Here is a 21,244-nt window from a genome sequence, read left to right on the forward strand (position 1 = left end):
GTGTTCCAACTCTCCCACATCCTCTCCAGCATTTATCATTTTCTTGTTCTGTCATGTTTGCCTAAGTTTAAAATTTTTTAAAAATTAAAAAATAAAAAGGAAAGGAAGACACAAAATACCCACAGAAACAAACAGAAAAAAAAACAAAACGATTCAAATTAAATGTCATATGGATGGAGGCACATTGGCTGCTACGTAAGAGAGTTCCAAAATTTCAAATGTTAAAAGTAACCAACCAATCTCCTGCACCAATTCTGGAAAGAATCAAAGTCTCCCTTGGAGAAGGGTAGACAGAGGAGACTGAAGATATCCAGTTATTCACACCTTCTTTTGAGTGACATCTACACAGATCCATGTGGATACACATAACCTATGGGATAGCACACACACACACACACACACACATCCCTATATTTGTAAAACTGTGTTAAAGGGTAATATTGTCCACATAATCCCTGATAAATGGACCCACCTCCCTCTTCTTGAAGGCTTCTTGTGACTTGGAACCTCCTGAGCCAGCCTATTTCACTTTTGTAGAGTTCTAATCCTTTTAAGAGTACTGTTGGGAGTGCTGACATTCAAAATGTCAGGAGGCAGTCACTGAATGCAAAAGACAAGAAAAAAGACTTCTTTAGGTACATTGGAGGAGAAGGGGTGATCAAAGAAACAAGGGTAATGAGGGTACTCAAAACCACACCACATGAGTCTAATTTGGAGGATTTGGAAATGTTTCCTGTAGTGAAGGGAAGATGAGAAGTTGGGGCAGAAGGAGGGATGGCAGGACAGTTTTCTCAAAGATTTGAAGAACAGTTATGCACAAGAGTGCTTGGCCTCTGCTTGGCCCAAGAAGCTAAAAACATGAAAACTGCAAAGAAAATTATTTAGGTTTTACAGAAGAAAGAACTTTCTAACAATTAGAGCTTTCCAAAAATAGGACAGACTATCTCAGGATATAGTGGTTTACCTTTCATTGCAGGTCTTTAGGAAAATGTTGAAGCATTACTTGTCAGGGCTAATGAAAGGAGATGCTTGCTTTGAGGTGTGATGAACTAGCTCAGGGGTGGATAACCTGCAGCCTTGAGGCCATATGTGTCTTCTTGGTCCTCAGGTACAGTCCAAGTTTTACAGAACAAATCCTTTATTAAGGGGATTTGTTCTGTGAAGTATTAACTCAGTCAAAGGGCTGCGCTTGAGGACCTAGAGGGCAATGTGACCTCGAGATTGCAGGTCACCCTCCCCTGAACTAGATGAACTGGGAGGTATCTTCCAACTCTGAGATTCAGTGTAATTGTTAGTGTTTTCCTTACCTGGAGCAGAAATGTTCCTCTCTCCAACTTCTATCTAATGCTCCTAACTTTTGAAGAGAAGAGTGGAAGAGGAGAGTGGTAAATATATCTAATCTAATTCCTCTTCCCCTTTTCCACATATCAGCCCATTACATACTTGAAGATACCTATCCTATCTCCTCCTCAGACTTCTCCCAGATAAAATCTCCATTTTCTTCCATCAATCAGAATGTTACAGTCCTCTTAACTATTTGTTATCAAGGCAGGGTAGGCAGCAACATAGATGAATCATACTGCTACCAAGCAACCGGCAAAATTAGCAAGGTTCAAAGAATGTAGGAGGCATGTGCAAATATAAAGCTGCCTAGTCCACAGCTGCCAGAAGTCAGTTAACCACACTTTTCTAATCCAAAACAATTAATGATGATATAAAAACCAAGCAAAGATTTTAGATTGTTGGTAATCTGTAGATTTTCCTGTGTAAGCTTCTTGGTTGTGATAGACATTTTAATTTTTCCAATGTGAGGGTGCATGAATTCTCCCTGACTTAGAACTGTCTCAGATCCCCATTCTGCTTTTTCCTTCTGTGTATGCCCCTGCACTCCCAGGGTACATTTTATTAATGTCCATGTGCAAGATAGGCAAACTGAGTCTAGTTGTACACATCCATGTAGTGTCAGGCATTCTATGGAAGACTATTTGTGTTCTTATTTGAAGAAATAGGAGGAAGTTAGTTTTGCTCAGGATGCAGTGGGAGAAACTGTGATAAGGACTGGTCATGCGAAGCAAAATACGCTTGATCTTGTTGTTCTGAGACTCCCCCTAGTGAATTTGTGGAGAATACAATCTGGAGCTGTAAAGAACCCCAGTTCAGTAATTCTTCTAGTCCTAGAGTCAGAAAATAGAATCATAGAATTTTAAAAGTTGGAAGGGACTTTAGAGGTCACTGGTCTAAGTTACTAAGCTCATAGACTTAGAGTTAGAAGGGACCTCAGAGTCATTTAGCCCAACAGTGTCAAATTCAAATACAAATTGGGACCACTAAACCGTACATAAGGATCTCTGCGGGCTGCACTGGTTTTAAAATGCAATATTTTATTATATATTTATTACAATATGTTTACTGTATTTTCATTTATTTTGCTAAATATTCCTTAACTACATTTAAATTAGAATACACTTGGGGGTTTTGTGGGTCCCCTGTTGGTAGGAGTTACATGTATGATACCTCAGATTTAGCCCAACTCCCTTATTTTATAGAGGTGGAAACTGAGAATCGTAGAAATGTGACTTCTCTGAGGTCACATAACTAGTGTGATTAGTAGAGTGGCACAATAAGTGTCAGAGGCAGTATTAGAACGTAGGTCTTTCTGATTCTAAGTCTAGCACTCTATCCACTATGGGACAGAGAGAATAGTGTTCTGTGCCATGAGACAGAAGGGGAGAATGTGATACAGAACAGAAAGGGAAGTACCACTGAACACTTCCAGCTAGATACACTAGAGATTGTACCATATGAGAAGAGAGGTGGACCCTGTGAGGAGGAAATGTGGAGATTCTCCAAGGAATGATAACATTGATTAGCAGGTATTGCTAGGCATACCTGAAGTAAAGGCACATGAAATAAAGATGAAAGGGGTAAAAAAAAGAGAGGAATAGTGGTGGATAGTGTCTCATGAGGGTACTGAGACATCTGTTTGTCAACCTACTAACACTAATAAAGAGTTCTGTTCTCCTCCTGGCCCATGTATCTAGGACATGACAGAGAACCTTCCAAGATTTGTCATACTATATCATTGATAGATACTTATGATGTTTCATATATGCACAACAAATCTAGAAAGCACTGCTAAAGATTAGTCTTGAGCAAAAAGCTGAAGACAATAGGAACACAGTGATACTCATGTCACATGCTGGCAATCAAGACAAGGGTTTTGGAGGAGAAAATAGTTTTGTGAAGTTACCAATTGTTATCTAAGAAGATTTGGACTACTGGAATATGTCTTAAAATAAAGGAATTATGGACTTTTGAGTAGACATGTTTATAGCTGACTCTGAAGCTATTATCCCAAATCCCCATTTGCCCTGGAAAGCTGAGTATCCGGAGGGCAACTTGCTACTTCTTGCCTCAGAGTTCTAGGGGTAACTCTGAGGAGTTGGGATGACTTTTTTTAATTAATTTTTTTTCAACTAACAAAACTTTATATTTAATATTATAATATATAATATAATATAAATTATATTATATATTATAATATTGAATATTATATTCAAACAATCAAGAAAAACCAACTTTGTAGCCAATATGTATATTCGAGGAAAAATTTGCCACACCCAGACTGTGTCCTTCTGTACTCTGACTCTGTCAGCTCTCTGTCAGATGGTTAGGCAGCATGCTTCATCATAAACCTTCTCGAATCATGGTTAATCATTACAAGCTTATCCCATAGTTTATTCAGTCACTCTTCACTTGATGAACACTGGGGGTAACTTTTTAAAAATAAATTTTATTGATAACTTGTTTTTACATTACCAATTTTTTTCCTGCTACCCTTCCTTCTCTCCTCTCCCAGAGAGCCATCCCAAACAATTTTTTTTTGAGAAAAAGAGAGAAAGAAATGAGTAAAACCATCAACAAATTTTGAAAACATGCAATGTTTTATACTCAGGGTGAATTTCTATACTATTGTTCATAACCCCCAGTGATGTTCTCCTCCAGTGACTATCAGTAGACATTCATTAGAAAGTCAGAATTAATTAGCTTTTATTTAGAGGTATTTGCTGGTCAGCTAGGTGTCAAAGTGGATAGAACGTCAGGCCTGGAGTCACGAAGACATCTTCCTGAGTTAAAATCTCTCCTCAGACACTTACAAGTTGTGTGAACCTGCACAAGTCATTTAACCCTCAGTTTCCTCATCTATGAAATGAACTGGAGAAGAAAATGGCAAACAACTCCAGTATCTCTGCAAAAAAACCCCAAATGGGGTCACAAAGAGTCAGAATGACTGAAAAATGACTGAAGGAGCATTTTCTAAAGCATTCTTGTAAAGAAGAATTGATCCAAAACATTGTCCCCAGAAATCTGGATTATTCTCTTACACAATTACTTCATGAAGCTGTGACTGATTCCCACCTCCTTCCACCAGCCAGAAATGACCTCTCCCTCCTTTTTACTTCTATCACACTGTATTTGTTGTGTGACAGCCTGCAGAAAATCAGATTATGAGTACCTGAACAGAACTAGGACATTAAAGAACTCATTGGTGCCAGAAGAGGGCAGTAGAAACTTGGCTCCAAGCAAGACAACTGAGCCTAGAATAGAGCCTGTGCTCAGAAGGGGAAGAAAGAGAACATGTAAGTATAAGGAAATAAAGACAGTGTGAAAGAAGCTGGAGATCCACCAAAGACAGTGGGAGAACCAAAAAGAGGAGTCTGGCACAAACCAGGTAAACCTGAAATTAAAGCACACAGATGGAGTATCAGTTCAATGTTGTTCATGTTTGTTCTCTGTTTTCAGAGGACCAATGACATCACAGGATAACGTCATGACTCGGTGGTGAATTGTATTTAAGTGACACAGAGTTGTTCAAAGTCCCCAGCTTCACTCTCTCTTACAGAATCACTGAAAGGGGCAGTTAGGAGGCACGTAGATAGAGCACCAGCCCTGGACTTAAGGAGAACCTGAGTTGAAATCCAGCCTTAGAAACTTACTAGCTATCTCACCCTGGGCAAGTAAGTCACTTAACCCTGATTGCCTCCAGAAAAAAAAAAAACCAATCAGAAGAAAAGAAAAGCCAAGCAAACAAAAACAGAGTCATTGAAATCTAATGGCAAAACAAAAGTTAAGATGATTGCCAATAATCTGGGATGCAGTGAATGACCTTGATGCCTGACCAAACTCTAAGTGCTCAACAGTACCTGCTTCGGTCAATTGGTGGTCATTGGAACAAATTGTTCTCATCTGCCCATTCCACTGGAGGAAGTTTTCACATGCTTGGGGTAAGCATCCTACTAAGTTGTCATCAGGTTTAAGACCTGTCTGTCAGTAATCCTCAACCTAGTTTAGCCCATCTACTGAGATAGTTTTACTGGGGTGTGGCCTCTGCACACACTACCAGTTCTTGGAGCCACAGGGAAGAGTTGAATGAAAGGTGCATGAGTAATCCTGATTTGGCAAGCCCTCATACCAGAGGTATGATCACCCCAAACACCCCATAAAGACTGAAGGAAGTAGGCAGAACAGGATTAAGGGGCAGGCCAATGGCAGAAGTGAAGGAAGAGCAGAGAGCAGGTAGCTGTGTGGCCTTGGGCAAGTCATTGGACCTACCTGGACCTCAGTTTTCTGATTTACAAAATGAGGAAGTTGGACTAGATGTCCTTTGAAGTGTCTTCTAGCTCTAAGTCTATACTCTTACAATCCCTCAAAGTACCTTGAAAAAAATAGGTTTTAAACAAATACTTGCTGAATGAATAAATGACACAAGAAAGGTAACATTTTAAACCATTAACACCTTACCTTGGAGTAGCCTATTAGATAAATTTTGCTGTTCAGTCATATCTGAATCCTCATGACATCATTTGGGGTTTTCTTGGCAAAGTTACTGGAGTGGTTTGCCTTTCCTTCTCCAGATCATTTTATAGTTGAGGAAACTGAGACAAACAAGGTTAAGTGACTTCCCCAGGGTCACACAGATAGTGTCTGAGGCCAGATTTGAACTCGGGTGTTCCTGACTCCAGCACTGTGCTACCTACCCGCCCTATTAGACAAACTAGTCATTCACAGATCATAGATTTAGACCTTGGAGGGACCTTAGAGCTCATCTATTTCAACCCCTTTATTTTACAGATAGCCATCTCATTTTAAAGACAAGGAAACTTAGACCCAGTGATTTGCCAAAAGTTGCACTGCTATCATGAAGTAGATCTGGTATTTGAACCTAGGACTTGTGACTCCAAGTCCAGAGTTCTTTCTATTGAACCACAATGCCTTCTGCAGAAATAGTTTATATGTCCTACCACCATAGTCAGTCATTCATGCCTGCGACTCGTTGCCAGGCAAAAGAATTCCCTTCATCCTCTTGCTCATTTCCCATGAAATACCTTTGGTAGAGGCACTTCTTTTTCTCTTTATGTTTATTTTCAGACACAGATTTCCAACTGTAACAAGAGACTGGTCAATAAGGGTTCAGCCTGGGAACATACACATGTGGTTAGCCTGCTTCTGGAATTTGGTGATGATGTAGAATGAAGGGAGAAGGAAGGGCTGGCTTTCTATTTTGGAGCATGCATAGCCATTCTCTATGTCCTCTGTGCTTACTGTATAGTAAAACAGGAAAAAAGTGTTTTGGTTGATTACTGAGCTGGAATTGAAAGTGCATTCAAAAACCCCCAATGTAGAAATGTGCTCTCTTTCTTGGTAGTGATGGAGGCTATAACTGCTGTAAGTGTCTCAGTGAGGAGAGCATCACCAATCTACTCTCCACCCCAAGGGCAGCCAGGAAAACATAAATCCACGGCATAGTTATTTTTCTGGCTTTGTTTTGTTTCATTCCTTCCTGTTCTTAGGTAAATGAGTGTTGGTGATGGGACAAAATAAGCTATCACCTTGTGAGCTTTGAAAAGTCAAAGAGTACCAGGTGTCCAGTGTTGGTAATCTATACCAGAGTTCCTCAGCAGCCAAACCTAATAAAGAGTACAGCCCCAAGGAGTGATCTGTGACTAGTCAAACAGTGGATATGAGATCTGTCCTACTAACAAGGGAACTATTCTGTTCATCTGGGTTGCCACATTGAGAAGCATCCTTGGTGAAAGGAAAGCTTTGTAACAACCACTTTAAGTCTGAGTTCACTGTCCTCAAAGACTGAGGGTTATAGGGGAAAGTATGCCCCAAGGTATTAGGGGAAATGCTTTGTAACTTCTGTTCTTGCTATATCTTCTCAGGAAATATCCCTTGGCAAACAGTAATTGATGTTAATTGGTTAAATGATAATGAGACACTAATCACTAGATTAGTCAATCAATGACACTTGAAGAAAAAACTAGCCATCGATATTGAGATGAATGTATCAGAATGGAGACTTGAACCAAGAACATTTGAAGGCACCCCGCAATGCTTGTGGGGTGCCACTATACAATCCAGAAATATAACTAGCCATACTCTGGGGATCCCAATTACCAGTGCAAGTGAGAATTAGGACAAGGACCCTCCCCCAGCAAAGTCTATATGTGGACTACGCAGCTATAAGAAAATGTTAAGTGTGCAGTGAGGGGGTGGGGCAGGCAAGAGTTATTGGTGCATGCATTGATTATACTGCTTCTCCTACCATATAAATCTTAAAAGAACTCTATTTTTAATGGAAATTATGTATGGAAAAAGTGCTTTGGAATATATAACTATAGAAACACAATGGATTACTACAAGGAGTTAGAGAAGTTCTGTGGTACAGTCACAAGAGAGCATAAGATCTGGGGTGCAGGAAACAAATTCAAGTCTAGTCTCAGATACTAACAATTATTTAACTTTGGACAAGTCAATGAACCTTTGTATGTCTCAGTTTCCTCGTCTGTAAAACGGGGATAATTATAGCCCCTTCCTCCCAGAATTGTCGTGAGGATCGAGTGACATAACATTTGTAAAGTGCTTTGCAAACCTTAAAGTATTAAACAATGCTACTTGTTATTAATGAGATGGAGGAAAAAATGAACATTTTCTATGAAACTTTAGGGCTTATAACCCACACTACATACTGTACAAGGTAACAAATGGATATGTGTTGTCTGCAGCTGTTTTTGCACAGTTAGATAAAACCTGGGGATATCATTATGAATTTGATATCCCAAATGATATAATTAACAGCATCCCAACTCTGACAAACCATTGGTTGCAGCTGGGTGAGAAATTATAATGCCACAACTTCAAGAAACAACTCAAAACACATCCCACACAGATGGTGAGCCAGTCAAGTCATCCTCATGGGTAAAGTGTAGCATAGAATTGATTGAAAAATATGAATGCTTGTTAAAATTAATAGGCCCTGTTGATTGACTGATCTTTGGGTCTGAGGTAACAGGTTCCCAATAATAAACTTATACTAGCTGATACAGAGAGAGAGAGAGAGAGAGAGAGAGAGAGAGAGAGAGAGAGAGAGAGAGAGAGAGAGAGAGAGAGAAACAGCCCTCTTTTTAATACTGACTGCCTCATCATTTGGTATTTTCACTCCTATATCCAAAGCAATACCCTTTCTAATTAACAGTCCATTGGCATGAATATTGCAATGTTGCCCAGTAATATCTCTGACTTGAAACTAATAAAGACAATTTTTATTTTAAAAAAATAAGTTACGAGAGGAACACAAAATGCAGACAAACCAAGTCATAAAAGTTATGGCAGAAAATAAACATTCACATGACTTCTTTACTTGACTTTCCCTACAAATGAAATGACAGCCAGCCACAGATTATGAGCAGGAAATAAATATTAAAGAGCAATAGGAAAAGCAGCTCCATAAAGTCCTCGGTCTAGGGGAAAGCACATTAAGAGAAGAGCATGCACGCCTCTGTCATCTCTAATGATACTTTTCCAAGCAAAGTGCAGCTCCTAAAGTTTTTTATGGGCTCTTCCTCTATAAAGCTTTAATGAGCCTGAGTATCCCTTGCTTTTGGAGTGGGCAGAGAGAAAGGAAGGATATCATAAAAGATACACAATGACACCAGAAAAGATACTCTCAGCCAATATATGTCACAAATGCAGAGACAGTGCCAACGCAGAGTCTCTTTGTCTTGTATGTAAGGTTGTCTCCATAGGATATGAGGGGGTTGAAGTAACTATTTCTTGATTTTAAATATCTGCCCCACAATCTTTCATGGTCTCTGGAATTCCTGCTGTTAAAATATTCTTTGGTAGTATGACCTTGGGCAATTCACTTAATCTGTCCTCATTTGCATTATCTATAAAATGGAGGTGATTATAGCCCCATCTTCCCATTGTGAGGGTACAATGAAATAATATTTTAAAGCATTTTGTAAGCCTTAAAATGTGATATATGATATAAATTCTAATTATTGAGAATTTGTCATCATCATCATAGATCCCAGGTACTTTAGTATCTAACACCTAGCACAGTGCCTAACCCACTATGTTTGTTGATTGATTGGTTGTATACTTCAAGAATATGAGATTTCATTGGTGTGATTACTTCCTCTACCTATGCAGATCCATAACCCTCTACCATATAGTAAAAAGTCTTTATAATGTCCTATAATCAAAAATTCACCACTCTATGGCAAATCTGGTAGTGGAAAACTCTCAGAACTTGACTAGGCTAGTCATCAGAGGCCAAGTATGCATTCTGAACTCTAAGCCTGTCCAAATATTAGTTAAGATCCCTGGTAAAATGGAAAAATTTTCTATGGTGGAACATGTATGTAATCCCTGCTAGGGTGAGGCCTGCATTGATGGATTGCTTGAGCTTGGGAGTTCTGAGCTACAAAAGGTTAAAGTCAATCAGGTATCTGCACTGTCCAGCACTGATATGGTTCTCAGGAGCATGGAGCCACTAGGGTGCTTAAGGAATGAAAAGGCTCAGGTTGGAAAATGGAGCTGGTTAAGACTTCCATGTCAATCAATGGTGGGATCAGGCCTGCAAGTGGCCACTGCACATCTACCCTACACAAAATAGGGATATCCAGGCTCAAAAATGAAAAATTATATGGGAAGAAGAACCTTGTATTTAGAGGTCTGGGCTGGTAATCTTGGGGATAGAAAGGATGGAATATAAAGTGCTGTCTCCACCCAAAGATACCTCTGGGAAGTATCAGAATACAGCTTTTATATAGCTCACATCTAGGTCTCCCCAGGTGTGGTTTTAAAAGGTCCCTAGCTCTTGAGCAAGTACTCAAGGTAGCAGAGCACATCACATGTAGTTTAGCCTTTATTTCACCTCTTTGAAAAGGCAGAAAGCTCTTAAAAGATGCATGGAAGCTCACAACTTTTCTCCCTCTCCAATGGGATCAACATTTCCTCTCAGGCTACTGCATTATTCTTCAGGTTCATAGCACCACTCTATGGTTTGGAATCCCTTTAGGATGGAAACTCTTTAGGTTTGCTGTAGAGACAAAAATTTGTCATATGGAGAATTCCTTTCTTTGCCCCAGGAAACCACAAAGACCTCTAAGACTTTAAGCTGATACCCTGAATTTGGACCCTCCTATGGACACAGAAGAAAAATGAACTTGGCTGTAATCCATATAAACTCAGGATCCTTATCTCAATTCCCACCTTGTACTAGCAAGTTGGATCCCCAGAAGGAGGCCACATCTCCCCTTTCAGAGTTCTAGGGGTTCCTCTGAAGTGTTGGGCTATCTTTCTAATGCTACAGGATTAAGCCCCCATGTTGGTATGTTCTCCCAGTATCAATACTCCACTATCAATGCCTCATTATCAATATAGCCAGGTAATATCAATTAACTTTTACAAAGGGTTATTTACTGAGAACATATAGAAAAGAGAAAACTCCAAAGACACCCCTATGAACTGGGGGCACCCTTTCTTATCTGCCACCTTGGGCCCTGGGGAAAGTGGGCTCAAACTTAGAAGTTTCCACACAATTTTAGCACTACTAAGTTGACTTCTAAACATGATATCACTGATGGATGAAGTCATTCTCTCACTTGTAGTACATAGCCTCTAAGCTGCTCCGTTGATTCAGTGTTAGGATGGATCCCACAGTTGCACATTAGAGTTTCACTGGTACTTATGGCTCAGGTGCAGTTCCTAATTCTACCTTGGTCTCCAGTCACTGGGCATCTTGTGGTCCCTCCTACCATCTCTAATACCCCTTCACCTAAGAGAAGAAAAGAATAGCTACAACAGGGACAGAGGTAACAGCTGACCCATACATTCTTGGGCCGCATGGAGCTTGTATGAGATCTCTTCTCCTGCTGTAAGAAGTTTACAATGTATCTTTCCTTGATTACAGTCAGGAAAGATAGAGCTCAATTTGGCCACATAGTCAAGAAGCATACTCTTTGTCAGGCACTGTGCTAAGCTTTAGGGATACAAAGAAAGGAGAAAAAGCCAACAAAAAACCAAGTCATCATTCTCAAGGAGCTCACATTCTAATGAGAGAGACAACATGTAAGCAACATATGCAAACAAGATACAAACAGAATGAACTGAAGTTAATCTCAGAGGGAAGGTTCTAAGGTAAAGGAGGACTGAAAAAGGCTTCTTGCAGAAGCTGAGACTTTAGCTGGAACTTAAGGGAAGCCAGGAGTCTCAGATAGGAGGAAGACAATTCCTCGCATGAAGTACAGCCAGTGAAAATGCCTGGAATGGGGAGATGGAGTATGTTTTTTTGAGGAATAGTAAAGAGACCAGTGTCCCTTAATCACATGGCATGTGGAAATGAGTAAGGTATGAAAAGAATGGAAAGGTAGAAGGGGTCAGGTTCTGAAGGAAGGACTTTAAAAGCCATACGGGTGTTTTACATTTGACACTTGGGCTGAAAGGGAACCACCATAGTTTATTGAATACTGGGGATGACATGATCAGACCTATGCTTGAAGAAGATCAATGACAGTTGAACAGAGGATGGGAATTGTAGTGGGAAGAGACTTGAAGCAGGGAAACCAAACAGAAGGGTATTGCAATAGTTCAGGCACAAAGTGAGAAAGGCCCGTAGCAAGGCGGTGGCGGTGTCAGAGGAGAGAATCAAGGGAAATATATACTAGAGATGTTTGGAATGTAGAATCAACAGGACTTGGCCACTGAATGGATATGGGGAAAGATGAGAAAGCGTGAAGAGTTTAGGATGATACTTGGTTTTTGAGCCAGAGTGATTGGGAGGGTGGTGGTACCCTCAACAGTAATTGTTAAGCTAAAGAAGGGAAAGGTTTGGGGGGAAAACTTTAATAAAGAATTCAGTTTTGAACCTATTGAGGTTAAGATGTTTATGGGATATTCAGTCTGAGATGTCCAGTAGGAGGTGAATGCTTTTTGGTACACATTCAGTTCAGATGTAACAGTTGATCCAAAAGCTTTTCCTCATTGTGTTCTAAGCCAACAAGAAACAGTCACAGAATCCTTGTGCATGTTCTGAAGAAACAGGTCAGGGTCCTCTGTTGTGATTTTCCAGTGTCTGGCTCCTCAAGCAATCTTATAGGTTGTCATTAGGCAGAGCAAATTGAGCCCCCTCTGAAGAGAGAGAATGGTCCCTTTCCCCCAATTCCATATCACCATACTCTTCCAGAAGCAGGTCACCAAACATCCCCAGGAGGTTCCAATGCTTGCTTCTAGGCTAAAACTGGGTGCTCTTTGACCTGTTTCCTCTCACATGGGCTCAATATAGAAGCAATACCTTCAAAAATGAACTACTGAAGCAATTCATAGCAATAGTCCAAGTGTTTGCTTTTCCGTGTTACTGCTTTTTCCTTTGATGTTCTAAAATACTTCATCTCCCACCTCCAGGCATTTCCTCTGGCTGTCTCCCATGCCTGAAATTCTCTCCCTCCTCATCTCCACCTCCTGGATTTCCTGGCTTCCTTGAAGTCCCAGCTAAAATTCTTCCTCCTACAGGAAGCCTTTCCTGATCCCTTTTAATCTGTGGCCTTCCTTCTGTTGATTATTTCTAATTTATTTGGCATGTAGCTTGCTTGTTCACAATTACTAACACGTTGTCTTCTCCATTAGATTGTGAGCTCCTCAAGAGCAGGAACTGTCTTTTACCTTGTTTTTAATCCCTAGCACGTAGCACAGTGACTGGTATACAGCAGATGCTTAATAAAAGTTTACTGTCTGATTGCGTTTCCATCTCTGCAGGTCATACATGTAATTGTCTTTTCCCCAAGAGGTTGGCATTGCTCAAGAATTCCTTTCATTTTCTAGAAGACTAGACCTCCCCCCTCAAAGTTGTGAACTTGGGTTTGCAAATCATCTCATTTTTATAGGCCAGCAGAAAAGCATGGTTCTGAATTATAACAGCCCAAGTCAATCAGTTCATCATCAATCGATGAATGGAAAGTACCAAACAAAGTCTCACTATCATACTCAAATTGATTCGGGAATTACCCTAATCAACCTTCTCTATAATAAATAATACTTAACACTTATATTATGCCTACTATAGGCCAGGCAATGTGCTTAGCTTTACAAATATCTCATTTAATCCTCACAACAACCCTGGGAAATAGGTGCTATTATTATTCCCATTTTACAGTTAAAGAAACTGCAGATAGATGTTAAGTGACTTGCCCAGGGTCCCACAGCTAGGAAGCATCTGAGGCTGGATATTAACTCAAGTCTTCCTGACTCTAAACCCAGTGCCCTATTGACTGTGCCTCTAGCTGTCTTTTATATATGAAGATGATATATCTATCCCATGCTTGGGAACTTGTAGGATTTTTTCCCATTAAGAAGGGAGGATGATTTTGAACTGAACCACCCATCCTCTTGCTTCTGAATGACTGGATTTGCTTAGATGGTAAACCGAAGCTAGAGCTTAATTCTGGGGACATATAATAAGGCAAAATTAACCAGTCCAAATACATTAATGCCAGAAGGGAAAAATGACAAGAGAAAGGGCCACAAATCTTATTGGCAACATGGTAAAATGGAAAGAATAGTCGCAGAGAAGTCATAGATCATGGTTCAAAACCTCCAATGCCTATGTGACCTTGGGTTTAACCTTCCTCAGTTTCCTCAACTGAAAAATAAAGAAATTCAACTAGTATTCTGAGATCCCTTCCATCTCTAGAGCAATGTTCCTATGGTTTTCTCCCTATCAAACCATCCTTCAATTAAGTCTAATTAATAAATAAATTTCCTTAGATTATCCTGAGTCAGGGAATCAAAGTTAGATTTAAAGAGAAGAAAAGAATGATTAGGTTAGGAATGAAGAAACAAAGCCAAGTGGGATAATGAAGGAAATTTATGCCTTTAAGTCATCTCCTGCAGGGCTTTGATCCATGAAGGATTTTCAGCTGAGGCCTCACTTTTAGCTATCAGTCAGTTAATCAACCAGCATTTATTTAGTACCAGCTATATGCTAACCCAGGCAGCTGGTAGCAAAGTAGATAGAGTGCCAGGCCTGAAGACAGGAAGACCTGAGTTCAAATTCAGCCTCAGACTCTAGCCGTGGGACCTTGGACAAGTCACTTAACTTCATTTGCCTTCTTCATCTATAAAAGGAAAGACATGACAAACCACTCCAGTCTCTTTGTTAAGAAAACCCCAAATAGGGTGACAAACGATCAATCAACACTGAAGCTACTGAACAACAAATATGCTGTACATAAAGGCTCTAGGCATTTCTTCCCAGGATCAACCACCCTCATACTTCCCTCTGGTCTAATTAAAAAAACACTTGATTTTTCACCTTCTAGGTGAGAAAGACAAAGAAAATTAAATCATAGAATCACAGATTTACAGCTGGAAAGGACCTCAGAGACTATGTAATCCAACCCTTTGATCCTTCAAAGGAGGATACTGAGGCCCAGAGAAGTGACTTGCCCAAGATCATGCAAGAATTGGCGGTCAGGATTGGAACCCAGGTCCTCTGATGCTAAATCCAACACTCTTCCAACGGCAGCATACTGCTGGGCTGTGTGCACCCAAGTCTAAGGGTTTCACAGGGGGATAAAACAACAATAAAACTGCCTTATAATAGCAGACACATACAAATAGCAAGCCAGCCAGCCTAAATGACACATATATTAAGCATCTCCCATGTCAGATATCATCACAAGAATGTTGTTATGACACAATGGAATCGAGAAAGTCCATGATTATTCTCACTAGCTTGTCTGGCTAGTTTCTCCTCTCTGTGTAGCAGAGGGTAGACAGTTGTTGAAACCTTAAGCTGCTAAGAGGTGAGGTCCTTATGCCAAATCCCAGGGGAAGTTGCCTTCCTTGACTTGGCAGTTGTCCCAGAAGTTACTCATTCTATGCTTTTTTATGCCACCTTCAGCACACCACATTAGCAATTCACTTTGGGTGTGTCATCACTCTATTAGCTCTCCAATGCCTGCATTACTCAAGGAAGTGGGTGAATACACACAGAGCCATTCCATTCCTTTAGAGATAGATCTGGAATTCTCGCCCAACTGCGCCCTTCAGAAAACTAGGGAGGGTTAGAGCAGGTATTAGAAAAAAAATGGAAGCATTATCTGCCCAATCTACAGCCCACAAATCCAATGCCAATCTTCAAGCCATGATCAGCTGGAGTCAGTGTTTACACATATGGGAGTAAAGTGCCCCTGCTTAAGTTGGATGTACTTCAAAAGGGTTCAATCCTACTAGTTACTGCAACCTGTACTTTTCCATCTCTCTCTCTCTCTCTCTCTCTCTCTCTCTCTCTCTCTCTGTCTGTCTCTGTCTCTGTCTCTGTCTCTGTCTCTCTCTCTCTCTCTCTATCTCTCTCTCTCTCTCTCTCTCTATATATATATATACACACACATATATATGTATATATATGTATGAGTATATATACACACATACATAATACACAAATCCAAATATGAAAAAGCACAAATGTATAATGTATGATACAATACAAAAATATTGTATAGTTATATTACATTTATTGTGATAACATTTAATATCAGTTTTGGACTTTTAATAAGGGTCAAAGCCTGAATTAATCAACCAGACTGTTTTGTTCTGCTCTAAAAATGACCTTTTCTGTGTCAGCAGTTTCAAAGCTCTATTTATGACCAAAATGGTGGGATTCTTCTTTATCTTGTTTCACCGAGACATATGCTATATAGAGGAAACTCAGATATCCTGGGATAGTAAATTCCAACTGACACTACTTTGTTAATTGTCTCGTCATATTGAATTTACAACTTATACAACTAAGAAAATTTCTTTCTCATGGTAAAGTGTATTTAAGCCTGGTCATTCTTGTATCAGGCAGTCAGAAGTTTCCTTCTGGCTCCATGATCATGTAGCTGCTAGCTTTAAGGGAATAAACCATATGAATTTAGCCTGTTTGCCTCTTTTAACCAAACTTTCAGGTCAACAGTTGTATTATATTTATAATATATTTTTATATTTATTTATGTTATACATTTTACATTTTATGTATTTATTTTTATATGTCATTGATGCCTTTTGTGATTTTTTCATTTTATTTAGATTTATCATTTTTAAAAATTTGATTTTTTTTGTGACTGAAATGTTTTAAAGTATTGAGTCCTTTTATCATCAAGGAAATGACAAGAGAAAACTGGTTAGGTGAATATTATTTCTTGTCAACTAGAAGAAAAATGAATGTCCATTTATTGGAGAATGAATGCATAGGTTTTAGTACATAAATGTAATAGAATATTATTTTGCCATGAGAGGTGACAAATATGAAAAAAATCAGAGAAATTGTGGACAAACTTTTATGAACTTATGAGAAGCAAATAGAATAAGAATGATTTACATGATGACCATGATATAAAGGAAATCAGCACTAAAAAGCTTCAGAACTCTGTTCAATGTATTGACCAATAACACCAGAGGGCTGATGATGGTGAAGCATGTTTCCAGACTTTGGGGAAAGACATGATGAAAAATGACCAATTTCAGACATGACCAAAATGTTGATTTGTTTTTCTTAACTGCACTTATGTGTTAAAAGGGAAGGTTGGAGTGGGTGGTGAATATTCATTAGAAAGGGACAATAATGAAAAAAAGCGTTAATAAAATATTTCAAAAGAAATAAAACACTTTCCATTTCTAACCAGAACAAACTACTACCAATAAAGAGCTGACAAAGAACATATTAATGAGACATAAAACATGTCATTTTATTGGGGAAAAAAAGGCTATTTCAATATCATATAGCTTGCCTTCTCAGTGTGTGGGGGAGGGGCAGGAGGAAGGGAGAGAATTTGGAGCTCAAAATTTTAAAAACTAAATATTCTTTAAAAGAATGATTTATATAGAAAAAACTCATCAACTTGGAAATAATTTAAGTGAACTTTTAGATTTGACAGCATATAGCACAACCACAAACCCCCTCCCCTCCTATGCCTCTGAAAACTATGGATATGTGCTTTCAAAAAAAAGCCTTGCTACAACCTCCTTGGGCCTTAGTTATCTCATCTCTAAAATTAAGTGGTCAAACTAGATGGCCTCTGAGGTCCTTTCCAGCTCTTGATCTATGATTGTGTAGGATTCTATGATTTCGTTATCCTTGATGATGTTCTCAATCTGCCTCCAGCATAAATTGAGCCTCTATACTATCACATGAGTTCCTTTACATCCTGACTGTGGCACCATAGAATAATGTACAAGATCAAATGAATGGGAGATCAAGTAGAAACAGCAATAAAATTGTCTGAGTAATCATCTAGCTAATGAAGATGAGAATATTCTTAGGGTCTGGAAGCATTCCCTTTGCAATTTCATATATCCTAAAGTAGACAGGCCTGTGGATGATAATGTTCTGCATGGATATATTTATAAGGCTTGGCACATTCAGTTTGGAAATCTAGTCCAGACGGTCATAGATCAGTGAATTTTCCTTCAGCTCCTACTTTACCCACATCAGCTGTTTAATGGTTTACAAAGCCAAGGAGATTACCAAAAAAAGACTTTGGGGAAAGACATGCTATTTGTGTTACCAGTTGAACTGTCTAATAACCAGATTCCCAGCAAAGCAGCACCAGAATTGGGTTCTCTTGTCCTTACCATCTTTTTTTTTTTTAAGGTGTTCACACAATGCTTTAAAATTTGCAAAGCACTTTTACAAATATTATCTTATTCTAGACTAAAACAACATAGGGAAGAAAGTGCTATTATTATCCCCATTTTATGTATGGGGAAACTTAGGTAAACAGGTTAAGCACTTGCCCAGAGTCATACAGCTAGTAGGTGTCCGAGAAAGGATTTGAACTCAGGTCTTCCTGACTATAGGTCTAATGTTCTATCTACTTTTCCACCTATCTACTCAAGACGATCCCTAACTGTTGTTTGTTTAGTTGGTTATTGTCCTTCATTCTTGAAGAGGGCCAAAATGACCTCACTATACTAGAATCAAGTTATGGTGCATCCAACTGTGGCTGATCAGACCAATACGAACTCAGAATGCCCTACCACATGTTAGGCACAAATGGTCTGTATGATAGTCTAAATTTGTGTATCCTGTGTTTCCTTTGAGCTGTTTCAATTCTTCTTTGCTCATAGACCATAGCATCTTCTCTGACGTGGGCACTCCATATCGAGCAGTCCTGTGCTGGTGTCTCCCATGTCACACAATCATTTCCAAAGTTCTTATGAAAGACCTTGAGAGTGTCCTTGTATCACTTCTTCTGACCACCATGTAAATGTTTGCCCTCCATAAAACAGTCTTTTTGGTAAGTGTATGTTTTGTACTTGAACAACATGGCCAGTCCATTGGAACTGTGTTTTCTGAAGTAGAGTTTGAATGCTTGGTGGTTTAGTTTGAGAAAGGACCTCAGGGTCTTGTACCTTATCCTGCCAGGTGATCTTCAGAATCTTCCTAAGGCAATTCAAATAGAAGTGATTCAGTTTCCTGGCATGACACTGGTATCCTGTCCAGGTTTCACAGGTATACAATGAAGTCAGCACAACAGCTCTGGAGACCTTCAGTTTGGTAGTCAGTCTAATACCTCATCTCTCCCAAACTTTTCTAACTGTATTTGTCTTTGAAGACAAAGTTAAGGACCTGGGTATGGAAATATATCATGATATTAGTCAAGTTTACCAGGCAAAAGGAAAACACTCCTTTTCCCTTGGGAATATACAAGACTCTGTCCATTATACTCTCCTCCTCTAGATCTATGGTGATATGCTCACTGACATCTTGTATTGGAAGCAGTAGTTTACCCATTTAGTGGGATTATAGCTTTTGGAGATGCTTCCTTATAGGCCAATTGGATTCTTCAAAGACTAGATGAGTAAACTTCTAGGAAATGTATTTCAGATAATGTTGTTTCTTCTTATCTTGGAAGGAATAAAATTATCAAGAGCCATGAGTTGGGAGTGGACTTGTGGCAGCATGATCAGAGTTCAGACTAGTGACTTTGGCTTCAGAAACAGAGACAGTGGTTAAGTGGATGATTTGAAGGCGGTTCAACAAGAAAAAGAACAGAAAGGTAACACAAGGTTTTGTGGGACTAGAGACTGGGTGGTGAGTAAGCTGAGCCCTTCAGGTGCTACCTCCTCCTGACAGCTCCAGATAATAGGCATGGTAAGAATGGATTAGGGAGTGACTGAACTATTTCTCTCCAGCAGTCTGAGAAACATGGCAATGTTAAATGCTCTCCTTTCTTCCTCTGCCTGGGACAGCAAAGTTTTACTCAAAAGCTTCCTTGTTCCTTATCTTTATCCTTAACTTTATAAAGTTATTTTTATAATTACTATTTAAGTAGTTTGAATTTTGCCAGCTAGAAAACTCCAATTAGTTCTAACTATTCTTGGTTGTATAATTCACTACTTATAAATGGGAATCAGTTAATAAATTGTGGTATACAGACTTTTTTAAGGTCAGAGGATTTAACAATGTTCCAAAGTTCTAGGTTTTTTTCCTTGATTTGGGGCTTGGGCCAAATAAGAGAAAAGTTTTGATTTATTAACATTGGATCAACTTCCCTGGGCAGAACTTGGTTTTTATCTGCCCTCCGGTTAATATAAGTGGTTTACCATGGCTGGTTAACAGGCTGGGCAGGTCATGTTCTTCCTCTTTGTTCCCCACACACCTACACACGTGTGCAAAGAAAGCAGGAAAGGAGTCAAGGATGGTGACCAGAGAGAGTAAGAAATTCCCAGTGGGAGGAGAAAAGTCGTAGCCCCTTCTAGTAACGTCCACATTCCTAGCTAGAGCAGGGCCAAAGGAGAGAGTACATCTTTTTGTTTCTGTCTTCCCCCTTCAAAACTCAGCTAAATGATTTCAGAATGTTCCTGATCTATTATGAATGGTGACTTTTCCCTCCAACCAAACCATGGCCCCGCCCCTCCACACACCCAGACAAATGCCAACCAAAGTCATTCTTAGCAAAGGAGAAGTGTTTCTTATAGTGAAAGTGAGAAGTGAGATGAGGAGGCATGAGCAGGAATAGAAAGTAGCAAGTGCCCAGCAAACTGACTCTGCCAAGGTTTTTCTTTGCTTTTGTTTTTTATCTCCCTGTTCCAACAATATTAATCCTCTCTTGTAATAAAGAAAAACTGTTAAACAAAGGCTATCAACAAACAAATCATCGGTATCTGATAGAGTATACAGTGTACTACACCTGTAGTCCTACATCTCTCGGCCAAGAAAAAGAAAGTGTGTTTCATCCCTGGTTGTCTGGAACCCAGATTGGTCCTTGTAAATTTGGCTGCCATTAAGTTTGGCTGTGTAGTTTAATACTGCTTAAGAAGAAAAAAAATTATATATAAATTTAATAAAACATACCAAGATACTCTAACCTGGGGAGGGAGGGGAGGATTTGGGAACATGCTGTTATAACCAATTATAAACCAAATATAACCAATTATAAAATTTTCTTTTATATCACTTTTCATAATTCTTTTGAAGTAGAGATTTTTCTGTTTGCAAATTCACCCAGAACAAATGCCCTTGCCATCTGCTGATTCTTATCTTATTAATGTTTTGTGCCCTTTTATTATTTCCACATTGATTGCAGCTTGTGCAGTAATACACTATTACTGCATTGTGGAATCAACAAATATTCAGAGAATTCAGAGAAACCTGAAATTACTTACGTGAACGGATGCATGAATGAAGTGTGCAGAACCAGGAAAATATACAACGACTACAGCAATGTAAATGGAAAGAGCAATGAAACAGATCTGAAGACTAAGTTATCATAACAACCAAGTTTGGCATCTGAGAGGAGATGAAAAAATAGTTTCCACCTTTTTGTTGAATACAAGGGGAACAATAGTTGTCAAATGTTACATATACAGATATGGTAGGAATGTTTGGTTTTGCTTACTACTTTTATTT

Source organism: Notamacropus eugenii, chromosome 5 (assembly GCF_028372415.1).
Source record: "Notamacropus eugenii isolate mMacEug1 chromosome 5, mMacEug1.pri_v2, whole genome shotgun sequence".
NCBI lineage: Eukaryota > Metazoa > Chordata > Mammalia > Diprotodontia > Macropodidae > Notamacropus > Notamacropus eugenii.